Raw genomic sequence first — 26,225 nt, forward strand, 5'->3', positions numbered from 1 at the left:
CCCTGTCTCAAAGAAAAAAAAGAAAGAAAGAAAGAAAGAAAAGGCTGCTTTAGGATATTGCATTCTTGACCCTCTGAAAGGGTAAAAGTCACACATCCACTGTCCTCTGTTGCTACGGCAGCTTCACAGTGGAAAGCTAGGGACATACTGATAATTTTCATCTGCTGTGCACCAAACGGCCCAATTATTTTCCTAGCTAAGGTCAGTTGGGGAGCAAGGGAATCTGAAGAACACCCCAGAGAACTGAAGATTCTGTCTCCACAGAGAAAAGGGAGTCTACATAGACACACACAAGTCAAACATACGACTTCTCTGAACTTTTTTTTTTTAAACAGTCTCACTCTGTCACCAAAGCTAGAATGCAGTGACCCAATCATGGCTCACTGCAGTAGGGACCTCCTGGGCTCAAAGAACCCTCATGTCTCAGCCTGGAAGGATCCCTCTCACCCTGCCTCCTGAGTAGCTGGGACCACAGGTGCACACCAACATGCCCAGCTAATTCTCTCTCAGACAGGGTCTCAAACTCCTGGGCTCAAAAGATCCTCCACCTGAGCCTCTCAAAGTGCTGGGATTACAGGCGCCAACCACTATATCTGGCCCAACTTTTTTTTAGTCAATTTCATAGGGTCACCTCCTTAAAACCCAGAATTCTATCTTTGCATGTTTTTATGGTGCATGCAGCAGTCATCAGATGCTTGCAAGGGAAGGACAGAGGCTGAGAGAAATCAGAAGCGAGCGGAGCCAGACACCAGCTCCAGCTCTGAGCCCAGCCCCAACGAGATGTTCCACTTCTGGCTGGGTGCAGGGTGCACACCTATAGTCCCAGCTACTCAGGAGCCTGAAACAGGAGGATCACTTGAGCTCAGGAGCTTGAGTCCAGCCAAAGCAACAGAGTGAGACCCTGTCTCTTTAAAAAATAAAAAATAAATAAATAAATAAAGAATATTCTACTTCTGGCCCACTTAACATCCATTATGGTCCTAAATAACTAAAACTGCTAAATTGTATTGAGCTTACCTATGTTAAACGCTTTCCCTCTCACACCTCCAGTGGGTAGGTACCATTATCCCTATTTCTAGGTAAAAGAACTGAGACACACGGAAGGCAACTGCCCAAGACCCACAGCCACTCAGACCAGGCAGCCTGCCACCAGCACTCACGCCCTTAGCCACCACCCCACCGCATGCTGCCTCCTTCTGTGCCCCATCTGGGTGAAAAGAAAAACAAGAAGCTGAGGGCTGACATTCCAAGATTGTAATTCTAAGGAACACAGGTTCTTCATGCCCAAAAAGGATCCCACTCTCTCTATAAAAAGCCTGCCAGGAGGCCAAGCCAGGAGCGTAAGCCACTGATACCGCTGTGTCTACCCAAATCTCATCTTGAATTGTAGTTCCCATAATCCCCATGTGTCACAGGAGGGGCCTGGGGGGAGGTCATTGAATCATGGGGGCAGTTTCCCCCATCCTGTTCTTGTGATAGTGAGTTCTCACAAGATCTGATGGTTTTATAAGGGGCTTTTCCCCCTTTGCTCAGCACTTCTCCTTGCTGCCACCATGTGAAGAAGGATGTGTTTGCTTCCCCTTCCGCCATGGTTGTTAAGTTTCCTGAGGCCTCCCCAGCCATGCTGAACTGAGTCAATTATACCTCTTTATATTAATAAATTACCCAGTCTCCGGTATTTCTTTCTTTTTTTTTTTTTTTGAGAGTCTTGCTCTGTCGCCCAGTGCAGTGGCGCAATCTTGGCTCACTGAAACTTCCACCTCCCAAGTTCAAGCGATTCTTCTGCCTCAGCCTCCTGAGTAGCTGGGATTACAGGCGCCTGCCATGGCACCCAGCTTTTTTTTTTTTTTTTTGTATTTTTAGTAGAGACGGGGTTTCACCACCTTGGCCACACTGGTCTCAAACTCCTGACCTCATGATCCACCCACCTCGGCCTCCCAAAGTGCTGGGATTACAGGCGTGAGCCACCATGCCAAGCCTCGGGTATTTTTTCTTTTTTTTTTTTTTCTTGAGACGGAGTCTCGCTCTGTTGCCAGGCTGGAGTGCAGTGGCATGATGTCAGCTCACCGCAACTTCCGCCTCCCGGGTTCAAGCAATTCTCCTGCCTCAGTCTCCTGAGTAGCTGGGATTACAGGTGCATGTCACCATGTCCAGCTAATTTCTGTATTTTCAGTAGAGACGGGGTTTCACCGTGTTTGCCAGGATGGTCTCGATCTCTTGACCTCCTGATCTGCCCACCTTGGCCTCCCAAAGTGCTAGGATTACAGGCGTGAGCCACTGTGCCTGGCCAGCCTCAGGAATTTTTTCATAGCAGCATGAGAATGGACTAACACAGCCACCTTCTAACACAACTTCTGCTCTTAGCTTGAAATGTATTTAAAGTTTCTTTAAAAAAAAAAAAAAAAGTGAGTCCAGGTACAATGGTTCATGCCTGCAATTCCAGCACTTTGGGAGACCAAGGTGGGAGGACCGCTAGGAGTTGAAGACCAGAATGGGCAATACAGTGAGACTCCATCTCAAAAAAATCTTTTTTTTTTTTTTAGACAGAGTCTCCCTCCGTCGCCCAGGCTGGAGTGCAGTGGCACGATCTTGGCTCACTGTAAGCTCCGCCTCCCAGGTTCACGCCATTCTCCTGCCTCAGCCTCCCGAATAGCTGGGACTACAGGCGCCCGCCACCACACCCAGCTAATTTTTTGTATTTTTAGTGGACGGGGTTTCACCGTGTTAGCCAGGATGGTCTGGATCTCCTGACCTTGTGAGCCACCCACCTCGGCCTCCCAAAGTGCTGGGATTACAGGCGTGAGCCACTGCACCAGGCCAAAAAAAATTTTTTAATTAACCAGGTGTGGTGGCACATACTCGTGGTCCCAGCTAGTCGGGAAGCTGACATGGGAGGATCACTTGAACTCAGGAAATCAAGGCTGCAGTGAGCTGTGATTGTACTACTGCACCTCTGCCTGGGTAACAGAGTGAGAGACTGTCTCAAAACAAACAAACAAAAATAGCTGTATTTGTTGGGTGCCTGCTAACTGCCAAGAGTTTTCCACACATACCGACATACTAACATGGCATATACTGACCCACCTATAAGCTGGGTATCTACAGCACCATAATCCTTACCCAAAACCGAGGCCAGATGTGTTTCAGAGTTCAGAATTTTTTGAATTTTAGAAAGGAAATATTGTATGTATATTTTATATATTATATATTATATAATACTCCCAAGGAATTCTGAGGCAGTACCCATGAGAAAACACATTAACTTACTGGGTATGCTGGCTCATGTGTGTAATCCCAACACTTTGGGAGGCCGAGGTGGGAGGATCACTTGAGTCTAGAAGTCTGAGACTAGCCTCGGGAACAAAGTGAGAAGAACCCTTTCTTTACAAAAAATTAATTTAAAAAATCAGCCGCATCTGGTGACACAAGATTGTAGTCCTTACTACTTGAGAGGCTGAGGTGGGAAGATCACTTGAGATCAGAAGTGTTCAAGGCTGCAGAGAGCTTTGATCATGCCCCTGATTCTAGCCTGGGCAACAGAGCAAGACTCTTCTCAAAAAAAAAAAAGGGAAAAGAAAATGTTAATTAACAATCTGTGGTAAAATAATGAAATATTCGTATTAAGTGGAATAGAGATTCCAAATAGTCTCAATAAGTTCAGGCCAAGTGGCACCAAATCTATGAAAAACATTCCATTTTCAGAGGCTCTGGGGTTTCAGGATTGTGGCTGAGAAACTGGGGCCTGCACCATCGTACTCACTTTATGTGCTGCTGTCCTGGTTCAGAAAGACCAAGTAACTTGGTAAAGTTCATGCAGCTGGGACAGAAGAAAGAGAGGCAAGGTATGAACCCCGACTGTCTCACCCAAAGCCTGCACAGTGCTTCTCACACTTAAGTGAACGTGACAATCACCTAAAAGCCTCTCTGAGAGCTGACTGTGAGTCAGCAGGTCTGAGGCAGGGCCTGGGAACCTGCGTTCCTAAAGCAATGGGGCCCCTGGAGGGGAGGGGCCCAGTCCAGCAGGGCATCAGCACTCCCAGGAGCTCTTTAAAAATTCCCTCTACATCTGAATTTCCAGGGTCTTAACTGATAGAAATGGTATGGGTGGGGGCCTCAGTTTTTGTAGTCATTTCTAGTAGCCCATTAAGAGAAATAAGTCACTAATAAAGTAGGGCTCTGAGAAGGCAGCCTAGAAGCCCAGTCAGGAGTTCCCCTCACAGTCCCTACTTTCCATCAAAGGAGTCTGGGAAGATTTCAGCAATGACCACAAAATGTTATTAAATTCCTCAGAGACAAAATACCCCAGCCATCCTAGGTTCTGGGGATCACAGCATTTTTTTACCCTCCCTTGGAATCAACAAAATCCTACACATACCACACTAAAGGCCAAGTTCTGGAGGACAACCACAAATAAATGTGAAAACTATTGCTGCCCGGCAGCTGACAGAAGCAAATACTTAGCAGAAGACTATGAGAAAAGAAGTGCTCAGCCAGGCACAGTGGCTCAGCCTGTAATCCCAGCACTCTGGGATGCCAAGGCACACGGGTCCCTTGAGGTCAGGTGTTCGAGACCAGCCTGACCAACATGGCGAAACCCCATCTCTACTAAAAATACAAAACTTAGCCAGGCATGGTGGCATGTGCCTGTAGCCCCAGCTACATGGGAGGCTGGGGCAGGAGAACTGCTTGATCCGGGAGGCGGAGCTTGCAGTGAGCCAAGATCGCTCCATTGCACTCCAGCCTGGGTGACAGAGTGAGACTTCTTCTCAAAAAAACAAACAAATGAACAACAACAACAAAGAAAAAAAAAAACAAGAAGTGCTAACACTTGGGCTGGGCTACATTATGGGAATGAATTCACGAACTGAGTGCAATCTGCACATACTTAGCCAAACTGTGCGTTTTGAATTATGCTCACGAGATGCTAAGATGGAAAGGAACATGAGTGGTGGTGCAGCTGGTTCCTCCCTCTGTGTAAACTCTCTGTAGCTCCTCTGATGTCTGCTAAGCTCCTCCTAAATGTACCCGTCATGAGAAAAACTCTGAGCAGGCCTTCCACAGCACTAATCTCCCCCCAATGGCACCAGACTCTTAATTCTGCTTTCAGTAGTCCACATCTGCCACTGCTTCTCAAACCCAGTCTCAGGCCACTTCTGATATGACAGGTATGTATCCCAGCCTGGTCACCACCCTAATGCTGGTTCTCTGCAGAAGCTCATTTGGTTAAATTCCTCCTGTAAACCGAACAAGAGTCTATTCTAACCTGAGTATTAGCTTTTGTTAATTACTAATCCTGTAATTTGCCCTTTTTTTGTTCTATTGCCTCCTTCATAAAGTGTCATGTTCCAAATGATTGAAATCAGCAGTCTGAATTTCTTGAGAACACAGAATGTCTCATGGAGTATTTTTATGCATTTACCTAGCACTATAACAGGAGGACTGGCATCCATGAAGTGCCTTCCAAAGGTCTGCTGAGGCCGGTCACAGTGGTCATGCCTATAATCCCAGTCCTTTGGGAGGCCGAGGCAGGAGGATCACCCGAACCCAGGAATTTGAGACCAGCCTGGGCAACATAGAGAGGATCCACCTCTACAAAACAAAATTTTGTGTTTTTGAGACAGGGTCTCGCTATCGCCCAGACTGGAGTGCAGTGGTGCGATCTCAGCTCACCACAACCTCTGCCTCCCAGGGTCAAGCTGTCTTCCTACCTCAGCCTCCTGAGCAGCTGGAACTAAAGGCGCATGCCACCACACCTGGCTAGTTTTTGTATTTGTTTTATAGAGACGAGGTCTCCACAAAGCCCAGGCTGGTCTCAAACTCCTGAACTCAAGCAATCTGCTCGCCTCTGCCTCCCAAAGTGCTGGGATTACAGGTGTGAGCTACCATACCTGGCCCAAAAAATGTTGTAAACTTAGAAAGGTGTGAGGATCACGTGAGACTGGGAGGTTGAGGCTGCAGTGAGCTGTGATTGTACCACTGCACTCCAACCTGGGCAGCAGAGCAAGACTCAGTCTCAAAAAAAAAAAAAAAGGTTTTCTGAACTAAGCTGGATTTGGTCAGTGCTCACTCAAATGTTGTTTTTCTTTACATGAAAATACACTGAGTACCTAAGCTTAGTCAGGCACACAGTAGTTAAATACATGCTGAACTGGTGAATGTGTGGTGGACATATCCCGTCCTCTCTTTCCCAACAAAGAAATACAAGTGCCTTTAACCTTAAATACCATTTTTCATTTTTATGGTGAGATAAATTTTAAAAGCTGATCATTTTATTTTCACAACAACTATCATCCCCATATGCCATGCAAGAAGACAAGGCTTTCAAAGAGATTCAATGACTTGCCTAAGGTCACAAAGACAGATGGGGACTAGACCACTGGTCTCTAACTCCTCCTGGAATCTTGTCCTTCCATTGCAGGGTTTCTGCAGGAGGGATGCCACTATCTCCTCCCCCTCCTCCCCCTCCCCCTCCCCTCCTCCTTCCCCTCCTTCTCCTCCTTCCCCCCTCCTCCTCCTCCTTTCCCTCCTCCTTCTCCTCCTCCCCCTCCCCTCCACCAACAGATAATCTCCATGCTTCCCACCATTCTATACAATCCAGAAACATTTACATTACTAGTGTTACACATAAAAGAGCAGAATGTCAAAGCCTGATAAGACCTTATCATATACAGAATTGGGGACTCTATGAAGACGTCTCTCAGACTACTTTTTTCAGGTTGAACTATACCTTACATGTTTCACTCCAAGCCTAAGTGACTAAAATATAAAGCAGTTCCTAAGAAGCTTAAGACAATATAGAAAGGGGTAACTATATTGATTCATCTTAACACAAGGCAGTATCTATTTTGTAAGATGCAGAACACAGAGAGGAGACAGGCCAAGGGCACGTTTTCAACTGTGTGAATGACGCTGACCCCTGGCCCTTGCCCTCCCGCCTTGCCTACTACCCTCCTCAGGCCTCAAGTCTCATTACCCTTCTTTGACCCCTATGCTGGTCACCCCTGGCCCACAGCCACTACATTCTGGCAGAAAGAATCCTGAAGGTGATGGCGAATGATAAAGTCCGCAGTGCCCAAGGAAGCACGCCCAGAGGCTCATGGGAGCCATGATTCTGTCCCTTACGCTATGTCACAGGCCAGCACACTTTTGGAATTCAAAAGAACAGAATGAGGAACAAGTGCCCTTATTCAAAATATATACATAACATTTTGCCTTCGTAAGAGACCTCAGACCATGCAGACCAGAGGTCCTGGCCTCAGGAATCACGGGAGAGGCAGAGGCACTCAGGCCTCTGCAATTCCATGCAGCAGCCAGTCATTCCGGGGCATTGACCAGGGGCTGTTGGGGGAAAAACTCTCTCAATCTGTGTTTTTCCCCTGCTCTCACACCCTGACAACCATCGCCAACGCAGAAGAATTCTGTGAACACAGCTGTTGGGGGTTCAGTCGCCAAGGCTGTTCACCCCCAATCCCGACTTCAGACACCAGTCGCAAGTCTAGGCCTCTGGAACTTCTGACCCACCAGCTTCAAGTTGGGGTTCCCACAAGCCCTCTTTGGATTCCGACTAATCTGCCAGAGTGGCTTACAGGACTCAGGGAAATATGTACTTACACTGACCGGTATATCGTAGAGGATACTGCAAAAGACACAGATGAAGGGACGCAAAAGGCAAGGTATGAGGCTGGGCGGGAGCCTCCATGCCCTCCCTCGGGGCATCCTCCAGAAACCTCCACGTGTTCCACTGTGTGGAAGCTCTCAAACGCTGTCCTTGAGTTTTTGTTTGTTTGTTTTTGAGACAGTCTCGCTCTGACGCCCAGGCGGGAATGCAATGGTGCAATCTCGGCTCACTGCAACCTCCACCTCCTGGGTTTAAGCGATTCTCCTGCCTTAGCCTCCCGAGTAGCTGGGATTACAGGCGCCCGACACAACGCCTGGCTGATTTTTGTATTTTGATTAGAGATGGGGTTTCACCATGTTGACCAGGCTGGTCTCGAACTCCTGACCTCAGGTGATCCACCCGCTTCAGTCTCCCAAAGTGCTGGGATTACAGGCGTGAACCACCACGCCCAGCCTGTCCTTGAGTTTTTATGGAGGCTTCATAACACAGGCCTGACTTACAATCATGTAGAGATGTTTTTGGACATGATCTAAACCCAGCAAGGACTGTCTGTTCAGACTTTTCTTGGCCTCTCTGTGCAGCATTCCTTCCTCCAGGGAATGGGGCAGTGCCCTCTCTGGAATAAGGGTCTTCTGACTCACAATCAGATTAGAGTCCTGCCTTGGGCAGCTGAAAGAGGCAAGACACCCAATATTACAACAAAAGACTAGAACAAGGGCTACAGGACTTATGAGTCAGAAACAATGGATGAAAACCTACACACACACATCTATATACATATATACACACACACATATATATACGTGTGCATGTGTGTGTGTGTATACACACACATATATATATATACATAAAACACCACAGTAGCTCACTCTCCTCATTCATGCCTATGTTGCACAGAAGGTCAGATGTTCAGGAAAGACTCCTTGAGAACAAAGAGAGGTTATGCTTGGGAAACACAGGATTAAGTGGCTTCCCAGCCAGGGATGTTGGGGCTCTCCATACAGGTATAAGCAAGGGGTACTCATGGAACACAGGCAGACACAGCTCTTTCCTCATTAATCCCAATACACTGGGGCTCCACTGGAGTCAAAGACACAGATTTCTTGTTTCATTATTTAAATCCACTCCCTCACTTCTCTGTGACCTCATCATGTTTGCGCGGCTCAGTGTTGCTACAATCAGCTGAGACAGGCTGGGAAGGCAGGGTTTCTATGTGAAAGCACATCCATACACACCTCTGCACACTGTTATCCCACACTTTTATACATAAACAGCCAGAACTTTATTCTAATAAATCTCTGGGGATGTACCAGAATGATGTAGGGTAAACGAAAGGAAAGTTAGGATATATAGGCTTACTAGTATTTTCTCAATGAAGCTTTTTTTAAGAACACAGAGAAATATTAAAAACCTCACAATATTCTTTAAAATAAAAGGGAAGGTTTCAACTAATTTTTAAAATGAACTAGTAATAGGAAGAAAAAAAAATGTATGGACCCAAAGTTGTACTTGAAAAACTTGACAAACGCATGATCAAGGATGGCTGCTGCTAAGACATACATTTTATAGAAGTAGTTATTTTATGAATAGGTATACTCCAAAAGTTTTTTTAAATCATTGATTTAGAACACATAATGTACTTTCTCACTGAAAATGAGTAACGCACAACAGGTGGCATTTCCATTTTAATCCACAACAGTTTTCAAATGGGTATCTAATATACATTACTGAGAGCACTATGGAATCTACCCACCACGCATATCCTGGTTTAAAGACAGTCACAAATTCTTTGACCCTCCTTTCATTAAGAATTAGGGTCCATGTCCCCTCTCCTCAAATATAAGAGGGCTCTATGTCTCTTTAGAACATGGCAGGAATAGGCCGGGCGCGGTGGCTCAAGCCTGTAATCCCAGCACTTTGGGAGGCCGAGACGGGCGGATCACGAGGTCAGGAGATCGAGACCATCCTGGCTAACATGGTGAAACCCCGTCTCTACTAAAAATACAAAAAAAACTAGCCGGGCGAGGTGGCGGGCGCCTGTAGTCCCAGCTACTCGGGAGGCTGAGGCAGGAGAATGGCGTGAACCCGGGAGGCGGAGCTTGCAGTGAGCCGAGATTGCGCCACTGCACTCCAGTCTGGGCGACAGAGCGGACTCTGCCTCAAAAAAAAAAAAAAAAAAAAGAACATGGCAGGAATAATGCTACACTGATATCCAAGCCCAGGCTTAAGACATTGGCAGCTCCAGACTGGGTGCAGTAGCTCACAGCTGCAATCCCAACACTTTGGGAGGCCAAGGTGGGAGGATCGTTTGAACCCAAGAGTTCAAGACCAGCCTGGGCAACATAGTTAAGACCTTGTCTCTACAAAAAATTAAAAACTAAGAAATTAGCTATGCATGGTGGCATGTACCTCTAGTCCCAGTTACTTGGGAGGCTGGACTGGGAGGACCACTTCTGCCCAGGTGTTTGAGGCTGCAGTGAGCTATGATGGTACCACTGTACTCAGCCTGGGCAACAGAGTGAGACTCTATCTCAAAAGAATAAAAAAAGAAAGAGGGAGAGAGACAGACTGGCAGCTTCCACTTCCTCTCCTAGAACACTCACTCTAAGAGTTCTGAGTTGTCATGTAAGAAGCACAACCACCTCCGTTAGGAGAAAGGCCATCTGGAGAGGACCTCAGAGCACAAGGAGGGAAAGGATCCCCTGAGCCTGGCCTTCCAACCATCCAAGCATGTGCGTAAGGCCATCTTGGACCCTCACGACTGGACCAGCCAACAGATGAATACCAATAAATTACCTCCATCAAGGCCACATGGAGCAGAAGAATCACCCATCTGAGCCCTGCTTGATCAGGCCACAGAACCATGAGATGCAAAGGTAGATTACTGTTTTAAATCACTGATGTTTAGGGTGGTTTCTTATTCAGCAACCATTATCCAGAACAATCTGTGGTTTTTTCAGGAAATGAAAGAAGCACATCTCTTTCCTGTTGTGGCATCAGGAATAGAGTTCCCTTCCCTGATGCTGCACTGGTGGTGTGCTGTCAGCCATGATATTCCTCCAGCTGCAAGCCGCTAAGTGCACCTCCTATGCTTAGAGCTGGCACTACAACATGAATGTGTCTGTGTTGAGAAGAGGGAAAGTACATGGTATGATCATTATCATCCCAGCCAGAGATGTTAGGGTTGTCTGCTTGGAAACCCTCCTAGAATTTTCACACTTAGGAGAGGGCAGGTTTCAAAATTCTGTAGAAACATGATGCACAGTCAAAATACAACTGGGCGAGGAGCAGTGGCTCACACCTATAATCCCAACACTTTGGGAGGCTGAGGCAAGAGGATGCTTGAGGCCTAGAGTTGAAGACCAGCCTGGGCAACAAAGTGAGACCTCGTCTGTATAAAAAAAATGAACAAAACTTGCTGGGTGTGGTGGCATGTGCCTGTAGTCCCAGCTACTCAGGCAGCTGGGTGGGAGGATCACTTGAGCGCAGGAGGCCAAGGCTGCAGTGAGCCAAGATCATGCCACTACACTCCAACCTGGGCAATAGAGTAAGACCTTGTCTCAAAAAAAGATTGGTTCCCAGATACCAAAGTCAAAAATACCACAAGGAAAAAAAACTACAGGCCGGGTGCAGTGGCTCATGCCTGTAAGTCCCAGCATTTGGGGAGGCCAAGGCAGGTGGATCATATGAGACCAGGTGTTCGAGACTGGCCTGGCCAACATGGCAAAACTCTGTCGCTACTAAAAATACAAAAATTAGCTGGGCATGATGGTGCATGCCTGTAATCCCAGCTACTGGGGAGGCTGAGGTTGCAGTGAGGCGAGATCACGCCACTACACTCCAGCCTGGATGACAAAGGAAGACTCTGCTCAAAAATGACGAGAAAAGAAAACTACAGACTAATATTCCTAATGAACATAGACGCAAAAATCTTCAACAAAATAGTAGCAAACTCAATCTAACAATACATTAAAAGGATTACATACCACGACAAATTGAGATTTATCCCAGGAATGCAAGGGTGATTCAACATACAAAACAAAATCAATATAATACATTACATTAATAGAACAATGAAAAAAAATATGATCATCTCAGAAGATGCACAAAAAGCATTTGACAAAACTCAACAACCTTCCATTAAAAAAAAAAAGTCAGTGGCCAGGCACAGTGGTTCACACTTGTAATCCCAGCATTTTGGGAGTCTGAGGCAGGAGGACTGCTTGAGGCCAGGAGTTTGAGATCAGCCTGGGCAATATAGCAAGACCCATCTCTAAAAAAAAAAAAAAAAAAAAAAATTCAACTAACTGGGCATATTGGTGCCCACCCGTAATCCCAGCTACCTGGGAGGCTAAGGCAGGAGAACCACTCAAGATGAGGCATTTGAGACCAACCTAGGCAACACAGCAAGACCCTGTCTCCACAAAAATTAAAAAATTAGCAAGGTGTGGTGGCTTGCACCTATAGTAGTCTCAGCTACCAGGGAGACTAAAGAAGGAGCATTGCTTGATCCTGGGAGATCAAGACTGCAGTCAGCTATGATCATATCACTGTACTCCGGCCTGGGCAAAAGAATGAGACCCGGTCTGGGGAAAAAAAAAAACGCCAGGCACAGTGGCTCAAACGTGTAATCCCACCACTCTGGGAGGCCAAGGTGGGCTGACTGCTCAGGAGTTTGAGACTAGCCTGGACAACATGGCGAAACCCATCTCCACCAAAAATGCAAAAAAAAAAAAAAAAAAAAAATAGCAAGGCATTGTGGCATGTGCCTTTGGTCCCAGCTACTCAGGAGGCTGAGGTGAGAGGATCACTTGAGCCTGGGAGGCAGACGTTGCAGTGAGCCATGATTGCACTACTGCACTACAGCTTGGGTGACAGCGCAAGACCCTGTGTCAAAACAAAAAAGAAAGAAAGAAAGAAAGAAAAAGAAAAAAAGAAAAGAAAGAAAACACAGCTAACTTCATAATCAATGGTGAAAAGCTTCCCCTGAGATTAGGAACAGTATGAGGATGCTCACTTTCATCACTGCTATTCAAAATTGTACTAAATGTCTTAGCCAGAGTAATTAGGCAAGAAAAATAAATAAAAGGCATTCAAATTAGAAAGAAGAGGTAAATTATATATGCAGGTGACATGATTCTGTATAAAGAAATCCCACAGAATCCACAAAATAACTACTAGAGGTAATAAATTCAACAAGGTTGTAGGGCATAAGACCAACATACAAAAATCAGTTGTTTCTATATATCAGCAATGAGCAATACAAAAAGAAAGTTCAGAAAATAATTTCATTTACAACAGAACCCACAAGAATAAAGCACCAAGAAATAAATTTATACAAAGAGATGAATGATTTATACACTAACACTACAAACTATTGCTTATTAAAAGAGACATAATTGAATGAAAAGACATCCCAAGTTCAGCCGGGTGCTGTGGCTCACGCCTGTAATCCCAGCACTTTGGGAGGGGGAGGCAAGCTGATCACGAGCTCAGGAGATTGAGACCATCCTGGCTAACACAGTGAAACCCCATCTGTACTAAAAATACAAACAATAGCCAGGTGCTGTGGCACGTGCCTGTAGTGCCAGCAACTCAGGAGGTTGAGGCAGGAGAATGGCGTGAACCCGGGAGATGAAGCTTGCAGTGAGCCGAGACTGCACCACTGCACTCTAGCCTGGGGAATATAGCGAGACTCCCTCTCAAAAAAAAGAAAAAGAAAAAAAAAAGACATCCCACGTTCATGGATTGGAAGACAATACTGTTAAGATTGCAACCCCCCAAAGCAATCAACAGAATCAATCCCCTCCCTATTAAAATCCCAATGACCTTTTTTGCAGAAATGAAAAAGGTGACATTCAAATTCATATAAAATTGCAACTGGCCCCAAATAGTCAGAACAACAGGCCGGGCGCGGTGGCTCAAGCCTGTAATCCCAGCACTTTGGGAGGCCGAGACGGGCGGATCACGAGGTCAGGAGACCGAGAACATCCTGGCTAACACGGTGAAACCCCGTCTCTACTAAAAAAATACAAAAAATTAGCCGGGCGAGATGGCGGGCGCCTGTAGTCCCAGCTACTCGGGAGGCTGAGGCGAGAGAATGGCGTAAACCCGGGAGGCGGAGCTTGCAGTGAGCTGAGATCCGGCCACTGCACTCCAGCCTGGGCGACAGAGCAAGACTCCGTCTCAAAAAAAAAAAAAAAACAGTCAAAACAATATAGAAAATGAAAAAGTTGGAAGACTCATGCTTCCCAAACTTACTACTTCAAAACTTACTACAAAGCTTCAGTAATCAAAACTGTGTGTGATATGGTTTGGCTGTGTCTCCACCCAAATCTCATATTGAATTGTAGCTCATACAATCCCTGTGTAATGGGAAGGGACCCAGGGGGAGGTAACTGAAGTATGGGGGCAGGTTTTTCCCACGCTGTTCTCGTGATACTAGGTCTCACAAGATATGGTTTTATAAAGCACAGTTTCCCTGCACAGACTCTCTTGCCTGATGTCATGTAATATATACCTTTGCTCGTCCTTTGCCTTCCACCATGATTGTGAGGCCTCCCCAGCCATGTGAAACAATGAGTTCATTAAACCTCTTTTTCTTTATAAATTACCCTGTCTCGGGTATGTCTTTATTAGCAGCATGAGAACAGACTAATAAAGTGTGGTACTGATGTAACAGACTTACAGAGCAACAGAATAGAACTGAGAGTCCAGAAATAAATGCAAACATCTATGGCCAATTTATTTTTAATAAGGGTGCCAAGACCATTCAATAGGGAAAGAAGTGTTTTCAATAAATGGTGCTGAGAAAACTAAATAAGAACATACAAAAGAATGAATTGGGACTCCTGTCTCATTCCATATACAAAAATTAACTGAAATGGATCAAAGACCTAAAGGTAAGAACTAAAACAATAAAACTCAGAAGAGGCTGAGTGCAGAGGCTCACGCCTATAATCCCAACACTTTGGGAGGCTGAGGTAAGTGGATCACTTGAGGTCAGGAGTTCTAGACCAGCCTGGGCAACATGGCAAAACCCCATCTCTACTAAAAATACAAAAATTAGCCAGGCTAATTAGTGGTGTGTGCCTATAGTCCTAGTTACTCAGGGGACTGAGGCATGAGAATTGCTGGAACCCAGGAGGCGGAGGTTGCAGTGAGCCAAGATCATGCCACTGCACTCCAGCCTGGGCAACAGAAGGAGACTCGTCCTCAAAAAAAAAAAAAAAAAAAAAAAGTTTAACATTCAGAATATATAAAGAACTCAACAGACATCGTCCCCCCCAAAAAATGTACAAATGGCCAAGAGTCACATGAAAAGACATTCAATATTTTTGTCCATCAAGAAAATAGAAACCCAACCACAATGAGATACCACTTTACACTAACTAGAATAGCTTTAATCAAAAATACACACATGCATATACACATACAACACACACACACACGTATGTACATCCTTTTGTAGTTCATAAGTGTGATTGGGTATTCAAATGCAGGTGTGAGAGGTGCCTCTCTTAAACCTTGTTATGACATCGGCACATTACCCATGCGACATAAAAAAGAAAACAAAATAAATTTAGCAAAGATGTCCTGAAATTGGAACACTACTGGTGGGAATAAGTTACACAAATAAAACATAAAAAGAAAAACAAAAAAAAAAATTAAAAAAAAAAAAAAAAATAAATAAATAAGTTACACACAGTATTACCATATGACCAGCAATTCCACTCCTAGGTATATACCCAAGTGAAATAAAAACATACCTACACAAAAACTTGTACACAAATGTTTACAGCAGTATTACTCTTAATAGTCAATGAAAATAATCCAAATGCCCATGAACAAATGAATAGACACATCGTGGCGTATATGTACGTACAATGGATTATGATTCAGCAATAAAAAGGAACAAGATACTGACACATGCTACAACTTGGATGTACCTCAAAAACATCATGCTAAGTGAAAGTAGCCAGACACAAAAAACAAGTTATATGATTCCTAGATGCTATATCTGAAATAGGCAAACCCACAGAAACCAAAAGCAGATTAGAGATTATCAAGGGACGGGAGGATTGGAGAATGGGAGTGATTACTTAACGGGTAAAGGGGGATGAAAAGTTGTTTTATCTTCTTTAAGAGACAGGTTCTCCATCTGTCCTCCAGGCTGGAGTGCAGTGGTGCGATCATAGCTCACTGCAGCCTCGAATTCCTGGGCTCAAGCAATCCTCCTGCCTCAGCCTCTGGAGTAGGTGAGACTACATACAGGCTCAAGTCACCGTCCCCAACCTTTTTTTTTTTTTTGAGACAGAGTCTTGCTCTGTTGCTCAGGCTGGAGTGCAGTGGCGTGATCTCGGCTCACTGCAACTTTTGCCTCCCGGGTTCAAGTGATTCTCCTGCCTCAGCCTCCCAAGTAGCTGGGACTACAGGCATGTGCCACCATGACCAGCTAATTTTTGTATTTTTAGTAGAGACGGGGTTTCACCATGTTGGCCAGGATGGTCTCGATCTCTTGACCTCGTGATCCACCTACCTCAGCCTCCCAAAGTGCTGGGATTACAGGCATGAGTCACCGTGCCCAGCCCCAGCCTCTACTAAAAAAATACAAAAATTAGCCAGGTGTGGTGGCACGTACCTGTAACCCCAGCTACTCGAGAGGATGAAGCAGGAGAATCGCTTGAACCTGTGATGCAGAGGTTGCAGTGAGCCAAGATCACACCACTGCACTCCAGCCTGGGTGACAGAACGAGACTCCATCTCAAAAAGAAAAAGGAAAGGAAAAATATTTTCTGCTATGGAAAAAAAAAAGCAAGGTAAGTGACCAGAGCAACAGCATCGGCTGTTTAATTAGGGTGTTCAGGGAAGACCCCTTTGAAGAGGGAAAATGTGAACAGAGACCTGAATAAATCGAAGTGTTGTTGTTGTTGTTGGAAACAGTCTCACTGTCTCCCAGGCTGGAGTGTGCAGTAGCGCCATCTCAGCTCACTGCAACCTCCACCTCCCGAATTCAAGCGATTCTCCTGCCTCATTTGCTGGGACTACAGGCACGTGCCACCACATCCAGCTAATTTCCTTTTTTTGGTTTAGTAGAGACGGGGTTTTACCATGTTGGCCAGGCTGGTCTCAAACTCCTGACCTCAAGTGATTTGCCCCCTTCAGCCACCCAAAGTGTTGGGATTACAGGCATGAGCCACCACACCCAGCTCAAATTGAAGAATACTATTATTGCTAAATAACAGAAAAAAATAAAGTGCTAAAATATGAATTTAAATACACAAAAATTTGTATGCTAAAACTGCTTTTAAAAAGGGGAGATATCGGCCGGGCGCGGTGGCTCAAGCCTGTAATCCCAGCACTTTGGGAGGCCGAGACGGGCGGATCACGAGGTCAGGAGATCGAGAACATCCTGGCTAACGTGGTGAAACCCCGTCTCTACTAAAAAATACAAAAAAAACTAGCCGGGCGAGGTGGCGGGCGCCTGTAGTCCCAGCTACTCCGGAGGCTGAGGCAGGAGAATAGCGTGAACCCGGGAGGCGGAGCTTGCAGTGAGCTGAGATCCGGCCACTGCACTCCAGCCCGGGAGACAGAGCGAGACTCCGTCTCAAAAAAAAAAGGGGGGGGGGAGATATCTATAGATGTTCCTTTTGTGCAAATACACTGTGATTTCACTTTCTAGACATTTTTCCCTTTTTATAAATAATTTATTTGCAGTCCAATAATGTCCTTCTACTCCCACCGGTACTTCTTCCAGGGACAGGCCATACTTCCAAGACAGCCTGTCATCCATCTTGCTAATAAGTCATTCCCTTTATGAAATCACTCAGGAAAGGAAAGGGGAAGAGAAATGATCACTTCTGAAATACTAGGTTCTTATATTCTCTCACATGCTCAGATTTTTGTTGTTTTTGTTTTGAGACAAGATCTCACTGAGTCACCCAGGCTAAAGTGCAGTGACACAATAACACCTCACTGCAGCCTTGACTTCATGGTCTCAAGCAATCCTCCCGCATCAGCCTCCTGAGTAGTTAGATGGGACTACAGGAGCATGCCACCATGACTAGCTAATTTTTAAATTTTTTGTAGAGACAAGGTCTTATGTTGCCCAGGTTGGTTTAGAACTCCTGGATTCAAGCGATCCCCCTGCCTCATCCTCTCAAAGTGCTGGGACTGCAGGTATGAGCCACTGCACCTGGCACAGGGTTTTTTTTTAGACGCAGCTTTACTCTTGTTGCCCAGGCTGGAGTGCAATGGCACAATCCTGGGCTCACTGCAACCTCTGCTTCCCGGGTTTAAGCAATTCTCCTGCCTCAGCATCCCAAGTAGCTGGAATTACAGGCATGCGCCACCACACCCGGCTAATTTTGTATTTTTAGGTGAGATGGGGTTTCACTATGTTGGTCAGGCTGGTCTCGAACTCATGACCTCAGGTGATCCACCTACCTCGGCCTCCGAATGTGCTGGGATTACAGGCACGAACCTCCGCACCAAGCCCAGGCTCACTTTTAAGTCTCAATTACTTTTTTTATTATGGTAAAATACACATAACAAAATTTACCATCGTAATCATTTTAAGTGTATAGTCCAGTGGTATTAAATACATTCATAATGTTGTGTGACCATCACCACCATCCATCTCCAAATGGAGAGTTTAGGTTTCAGAGGCTTTTCTGTGTGACTGTGAACTCCATAGTTACCTTTGCACAGATGAGACAGCTGAGGCTTAGAAAGGAAGAGGAATTTAACAGCACAGTTAGCGGAAGGACAGACCAGAATTCAAAGCAGGGCTGATTCCTTCCATACATAAACTGGTCTCATTTTTACTGCGTCCATCTTAGGCCAGACTGTGGCAATACAAAGAACGAAGTGACCCAACCCTTGAGAAGCTTGTCGTCTCAACCCTAGAGACCTATCCCAGATGCACGGAAACATCCCTCAATCTGGAGAAGGCAGGGAAGGCTCTCATGCCACTGCCTCCACCCTACAAGGGCCCACTTACGTCTAAGAACAAAGAAATCTACCCTCTGTCATCCCAAGGGCCTGACCTAGTGGCCTCAGTGTCTGGCTGCATTCTCTTATTCACAGTCCTTCCTGGAGCAGGTACAGATGGCCATGAAACAAGCCCCTACGTCTCTGCTCAGCCACCACTGACCCCTCCTGGTTACAAGTTCAAAATCTTGACAGTGGTTCTCCCAGAAGAGCCACCTTAAGTATTCTCCAAAATAGCCAAACATCACTTCCCTGCTAACAGTGGTGACAGCTTCCATGCCTTTAACTCATATTTCCACAGGCAATCTGTAGTTACAATTAAATTCAAGATGAATAGGTGCTAGGCTATAACCATTATGCTCTCTACAGAGTGACCAGGACTTGGGGACTTGTTCATCACTAACAAGTTAATGTTTGTAAAACCCTGTAAAGACATAATGACTAAATGCTATCATTATTACTAGACTACCAGTTTAAATGTAAATTAAGAGAGAAAGGGGAAAGAAAACACATTAGCAAATCAGGTTAGGGACTGCTACTCAGCAAGCTGTAAGAAGCATCTGAGCCACTGCCAAAAGAACCTCCCAACCAAATGTGTCAAAGGAGAGTAAATACGAGGGGGCTGCTGTAAGAAAGGAACTCATGGCAGAGATGGAATGGAGTGCGGCCTAGAATAATCAGCCATATAGGCAAAACAGATGTTGCATGAAAAGGAAAGGCTGTATGAAAAATACACCATTTTAAAAAAAAGCACTCTAGCAGCAAAACTAAAGTCTACTCTGAAAGCAAAACTAAGAAGTTTAGAACCTGAAGAAAATCTAAAACTGCACTGTAATTCAGCTGTGGTGAAACCATGAACTCTGGGGTCCAACAGGCCTGTTGCTCTTCCTTTTCCTCATCTGTAAAATGGGGAGAATTCCTACTTCAGAAGTTAGGCTGTCACAAAGGCAGCACCCAGAAGTGGCCCGGTCCCTTTTCCTGTACTCGCTCCCCTGAAGGACAGCCACAGCACAACCCCTTCCGACTCATGGGCCCTCTGCCAGGTGACTCCCTGCTAGCCCAGAATTCCCCACTCCTGCTGCTAGCTTCCCTAAGAGTTACCTCCTAGAGAAATGCCTCCTCCTAACCCAGGTCAAAACTGCATAGCGCCTCCACAACGCACCAGAACCTCTGCTCCACTGTCGTGGCACCTACCACATGATCAGACGGCATCCCATCTGACTTTTTAGCTTTAGCAACAAGCATAGCCCCTAGCACTTAGAAAGTTCTCAAAAAAAGTGTGGGTGATTCCATAATCCTCAATTAACCCTCGTTGGAATTAGGTAGGGAAAAACCTACCCTGAGTGAATAGCTCTCGCTTTGTCATTATTTGCCTTGTGAGAGTTGCTGACCCAAACACTCAGAGCCTCAGCTGCCTCCCACATGAAATAAGAGACCTCAACTAGAAAACTTCTGTGGTCCCTAACTAACAAGACCTGATATTTACATTCTAAGATCTTAACATTCTTACTCTATTACACCTCAATCCTCTAATACTATGAAAATTAACATCTCCACAATGCTTTCCCATCCACCTAACTCATAAAAAGCAAGTGATGTCCCTGGTGCTAGTAGCCCCATTGTATAGATAGGGAAATCAATTCAGCGGGGCCACGTAGCCTGCCCAAGGTCATTCTACCACTAAATACAGAGGGCAGACTGGAATTCAGATCCTCAAAGTTGGTACCCTCCACTATGCCACACTTCTCCAGCTGTGAGGTGGACAGCTCCAGGAATCCACAGTGAGATTCCAGAAACACAATACATCTTTTGGAGAATCAAGAGTTTTAAAAGATTTAGGGAACAAGGTAAGTTTATATTAAAACAATCAACCATATTACAGAGGACAATGTACAATTCACATTAAATTTTAAGAGAATACTTAATAGGCTTACCAAACCCCCTCCCACTAAGGGGAAAGTCACACAGAAAAGCCTCTGAAACCTAAACTGTTAATTTACCCTATAATAATGTTTCAAGCAGCAGGTTTAATTTGCAGCATAAAGTTATAATTTCTGAGTATTACTGGACATGAAAGAGCTCAAGAGAACTAGTTTTCCTGTTCTTCCAGCTTTTAAGTCATTAAAAGCATCCAAGAAAATTACATGGTGAAATGAAACTTTCCACCAAACAAACCCCCAATGCAACTAATCCTGGAGCTAAATATTATCAGAACAGGAGGATGGAAGCCTGACCTCCAGGAACACACAGTTAAGGGAGGCCGCTACAAGGCACTCCCAACTGCCGACACACATTCCAAACACATGGAACTACTGTGGGAATCTGTCACATCCCTCCTGTCTTCCCGGCTTGCAGAATCTGGACACAAACACTGACCAAGAGCTTACCATTTGCCTGGCCCTTGGGGGAAGGAGGGAAGGCCTAACAAGCACCTCACTACTTTGTGGATGCAGGCCTCCTAATTGGCAGTAACCTTCCAGGACACAAAATTAATCTTGGAAAACCTTCATTACAATTTTCATGACTCCTAGAGATTCACATTTCACCACTTTGATGCTACTGTTGCCTTACAGATTTGTATTACCCTACTTGGTTAATCAATTTAGCTTTTCTCTCCACTTAAAGAAATCAAGTTTCCAATAAATACGCTTTTGGGTTCTGCCATAGAATAAGTGTTTCAACTGGAAAGGAAATCAGAAAGTCAAAGAAGCAGATCCTCATATCTTTCTTGATAGAACTGCCCCATTAAAAGTTACTACCAAATAGCCTCCATTTATTTTTTTTTTTTTAATTCTCGAAATCAGCATGGAACAATCCTAGAAAAAAAGGAAATTGTGAAATGAAATGTAGGGCCCCAATTTTTCAGTTCTTGAGAATTAAGGAGACTGAGGTGATTTAAGCATGGATGACAGAGGAGTAGGTTGGAGGAAGGACTTTTTTTAAATATTAGAGCCAGGGCAGGGTGTGGTGGCTCATGCCTGTAATCCCAGCACTTTGCAAGGCTGAGATGGGTGGATCACTTGAGGTCAGGAGTTCGAGACCAGACTGGCCAACATGGTGAAACCCACTCTCTACTAAAAATACAAAATTAGCCGGGCATGGGGGCAGGCACCTGCAGCCCCAGCTACTCAGGAGGTTAAGGCAGGAAAATCACTTGAGCCCAGGAGGGAGAGGCTGCAGTGAGCCAAGACTGCACCACTGCACTCCAGCCTGGGCAACAGAAGAAGACTCCATTTCAAAAAAATAAACAGGCCGAGAGTGGTGGCCCACGCCTATAGTCCCAGCACTTTGAGAGGCTGAGGTGGGTGGATCACCTGAGGTCAGGAGTTCAAGACTAGTCTGGCGAACATGGCAAAACCCTGTCTCTACTAAAAAATACAAAAATTAGCTGGGAAGGCTAGGCACAGCGGCTCATGCCTGTAATCCCAGCACTTTGGGAGGCCAAGGCAGGTGGATCACTTGACGTCTGGAGTTTGAGACCAGCCTGGCCAAGATGGTGAAACCCCATCTCTACTAAAAATACAAAAATTAGCTAGTTATGGTGGCACGCACCTGTATTCCCCAGCTACTCAGCAGGCTGAGGCAGGAGAATCGCCTGAATCCCGGAGGTGGAGGTTGCAGTGAGCTGAGATCACGCCACTGCACTTCAGTCTGGGTGACAGAGTGAGACTCTGTCTCCAAAAAAAAAAAAAAAAAATTGCCAGACGTGGTGATGGGCGCCTGTAATCCCAGCTACTAGGGAGGCTGAGGTAGGAGACTCATTTGAACCCAGGAGGTGGAGGTTGCAGTGAGCCAAGATCGGGCCACTGTACTCCAGCCTGGGCAACAGAGTGAGACCATTTCAAATAAAAATAAATAAATAAATAAATAAATAAATTTATTTTAAGAGCCAGGAGTCTCACTGTGTTACCCAGACTAGAGTGATCCTCCCACTTCATTCTCTGGGGTAGCTAGGACGATAGGTGAGCATGTCAGGCTAGGAAGGGGCTTTTTAACATTTACACCCCTCCCCTGCCACTTTTGAGACTTCCTACATGCAATGAAAAATGGTAGGGACAGCAAAGTGGTGTCACCCAGGTTAGGGCCCGCTGCTCTGTTCCCCTCCACAGACCATGCCCTTCACAGTACAGTATTCCTGAACCACATGAGCTTCCAGTCACAAGAGCCAAAGGCCAGCACATGCAGCTTCCCAACTAGAAACCCAATGAGCAGCAGCATGGCCAGCACTGCATCTACTGGCAAGGAGTGACAGGATGGCAAGCTGTCAGATCCCATCTTACTAAAACAACGTGGGAGGGGGCCCTGTAAGGGGGCCCAGATGGCCCCACTATACCAGAGTTTTCCTGACACTGGGCCTCAACGCCGCTTCCCAGAAGACTTACCCAACTAGCTCAGCCAACCAAGAGCTTTCTCTTTCCCTTATGGTGGATTCCCACCACACTTCTAGAATTCTACACAATCCACTAATTCATCTCATCCTACATTTTGACTTGCTGGTTTCTTCCTGGTGGGAGAAAGTATTCTCTGCCAAATGGTTAGCACCTGAGGGCAGGATGCTGGATTTTTCCTTATGCTTCCTGCCATAAGCTCCTGTCCTGGTCTGTCTCAGTCAAGTATCTGTTGGTTTCTGGCATGTCCCCTCACCGTGCACAGGGGCGAAGATGGCCTATATCCCTGCAGATCACACCCCAGCAGATGGGTGCTGCATCTCACTCTTCCCAGCACGGTAACCAGAACATTATGAGAACTCAGGGCACATTAACTGAACGTTAATTCAATGAGAAAAAGACTTCCAAGTCCCAATTAATGATCCACTTGTCTCGAGGAATACAGAATGCAGCATCAATTCCCACCTGATTCCTAAAGTTGATAGAAACCAACAGGCATCAGCATTTATGACATCCCACTACCTGCCAGCCTACTCCAAGTCATCTGCACAGGCCAACAATAAGCTTCACCAAAACAAACAAACAAGAAAGGTATTGTGCTTAACAGTAAAAAACTCCGCTTCTTCTCCCTAGGGTGGTCCGTCTCCCATCCCCTTTCCTGGAATAGTGTTGTGCAGAACTTAGTCAATAAAGGCTTTCTCAAATGAGAAAGGCATTTCGTATTTTAATTATGAATCATAAATTTTACACAAGCACACATAACATTTTCTTAGTTTTTTTTTTTTTTCTATTCTGTTTAAAACTGCATTTTCTTCTATTTCCATTCGCATCTTTGGGACCCAAAGCCTGCTGCACTGGTGCAGACCGCATGGCACCTATCCCTTGTACCTTTCTCGGGAGTCTAGGCCTCCCTCATTCTGGCGTCATCCCTCCTGCTCAAAGCAAGTCTAAGCATCATCTCCACACTCAGGTCTCGGCTGCCTCTCTCTGGTAGCCTTCCAAATCCTCTGGCCTCACCTCCCTCTTTCTCACTCTTCCCACTTTCTCTGTATCTGAGGTTAGTTATTATGACTCCTCCACACAAAAAAGAACACCAAGTAATTTTTCTTCCTCCACGAACACTCGCAAAGCAGCAGCAAGGGGTCCCTGATTCCATGGAATGGACCCTGAGGGCCTTGGCCACGAAACGTCGCCTCTGCTAAGTTAACAGTTCTTTAAACTGACCACTGCAAGGAAATTCAGCTATTGCATAATACTTGATAGGTTAGATCACTTGCTGTTTGGAGAGTCTTGCTATATGAAGAGAAAATAGAGTTGGGCAAATTTAACGCAATTTCCTTTGTTTGCCTGAGCTAGCTCAGACTTGCAACGCCACAGTAGCAGTTTTATCTTTCTTAAAGTACACCTTTAACATCATAAAAAAGGATTTTAAGGGAGTGATCAATCATTCTCATCTAACCTGACAGTATCATTAGCATGCATATCCTGATAATACCCTAGAAAGGTCCCTCCTGAGTGGCACGGTGAAAAATTAAAGGGATTCTTGCAGGAGTATTTAGAGAACTCGCAACGCAGGCTCAGACGTCTCAGTTAATGAAGGACTTTCTTCAAGGCACAAACAAAAGTAGGGATATTTTGATAGTATTAACAGAAACAACTGGAGACTGTTACTGCCTGTTTCCAGTGAAATCTCTTTACAGCCTCTCACTGAGTGAAGCCATCTTATTAATTCCAAAAGAAGGGATAGCATCCGAGGAAAATAATTGGTCTTCTTTCCCCTCGCAGAGAAATTCACAAGAATGTCTCAAAAAAAAAAAAAAAAAAAAAAGCTGAAATTCTCCCTGGCCATCTCTCTCTCCTTTCCTGGCTTCTGCATTGACAGCCGGAACAGATGGCGTCTGGGTGAGACACCTTACATCTTAACCCTTATCCATGATAAGGTCTGATTTTCACTAGCGATGCTGGAATCCAAGGTCTGTCAGGGTTTCCGTCACGAGCACCCACTCACAGGATTTCCAGTTCCATGTGATATTTTCCAGTTTTCATACCGATAAGGCTTATCCTGCTTTGGCCAAAGAATTTTCATCTTTAGACTAATTCTTAACATTTACATTGTCACAACGCGGTGAAAAGGTACACATTTCCTCTCATTTGAGAAAAGAACGCTGTACACTATTTTGCCAGACATCCTACATATGATGCAGTCTTTTCACAGGCCATTTTCAAAGACGTGAGAGACATGAGAAGATCTCAGGACGAACTGATGGTCCACTTGGTCATTCCCTACAGTAAGAATTTTATAGACACATACAGGGTAACAGCAAACCACATTTCCAAACGCTCCGGCAGTGTGTAGTCGCAGCAAATGCTAGAAAAAAAATAAATAATGGCTCCTCTTCAGTTGTATGCTGTGAATGTAAATTAAGAAGCCGCTACAACGCTCGACATAACCTTTCTGACGCCACAAAAATGAATGAATTATATCCATACACACACAGGCACACACACACCACGCATCACGCATCACACCTCATTCTGAAAACTGATTCTGAGCTTAATTCGAAAAATGTGAAATACAACTGGTCCCGGCAACGGCTCGTAATCTGAAGGCTTCTTGGATTTCCAAGCACGTCCACAACACCTCATCCGTTTCCAGTTTGTTACTGTTTCAAATCGAAGGGAGAGAATTTTCCACACAGAATTCTCTCCTCGGGTTCAAATACTAGACCGAAGTCCCCACACGGCGCTGGCTGGCGGCGTGGAACCTGCCAGCCCGCCGAGAGCCGCCTGGCGCCCGCGGGGAAGACGCAGAGCCCGCGGCCCGGAGCCGCCCGGTGCCCCGGGAGTCGCCGGCCCTCGGCGGCCGCGGGAGGGGGATTCGCGCCCTGAGCCCAACCCGGACCCCGCGCGCCGCCCCCCAAGCGGTCGGAGGCGCCTCTGCGGCGGCATGACTCAGGACCAACTTTCCAATAACGCCCGGGCCCCCCCGGCCGGCCCGGGCAGCGCGCTCGGCCACGCAGCTCCTGAGCCGCCGTCCCTCCGCGTGAAACCCGCGGCCCCGCGGGGTGCCGGGTCCTCAACGCCCGCGGGGGTCACGGCCGTGGCGAGGCCTGCGCGCCCCGTTTCCTGAAAAGCTGCGGGCGCCCCGGCCCCCTCGGGCCCCGAGCCCGGCCTCCGGGACAAAGTTTGCCGAAGTTGAGGCGTCCGGGGGCGGGAGGCAGCCGGGC

General features: G+C 45.9%; 1 protein-coding gene and 1 non-coding gene across 8 annotated transcripts in view; one reads left to right on the forward strand and one right to left on the reverse strand.

The window, feature by feature from the left end:
• TRAF3 (TNF receptor associated factor 3) overlaps positions 1-26,225 on the reverse strand; it is a 138,855-nt gene that overhangs the window by 112,150 nt on the left and 480 nt on the right. The gene's annotated exons all lie outside the window — the stretch shown is intronic.
• On the forward strand, positions 15,078-15,178 carry LOC117071927. Its single transcript, XR_004432649.1, has one exon. It is a non-coding gene; the product is annotated as a small nucleolar RNA U13 (small nucleolar RNA).

Source organism: Trachypithecus francoisi, unplaced genomic scaffold (genome assembly GCF_009764315.1).
Source record: "Trachypithecus francoisi isolate TF-2019V2 unplaced genomic scaffold, Tfra_2.0 Lachesis_group3, whole genome shotgun sequence".
Taxonomy (NCBI): Eukaryota; Metazoa; Chordata; class Mammalia; order Primates; family Cercopithecidae; genus Trachypithecus; species Trachypithecus francoisi.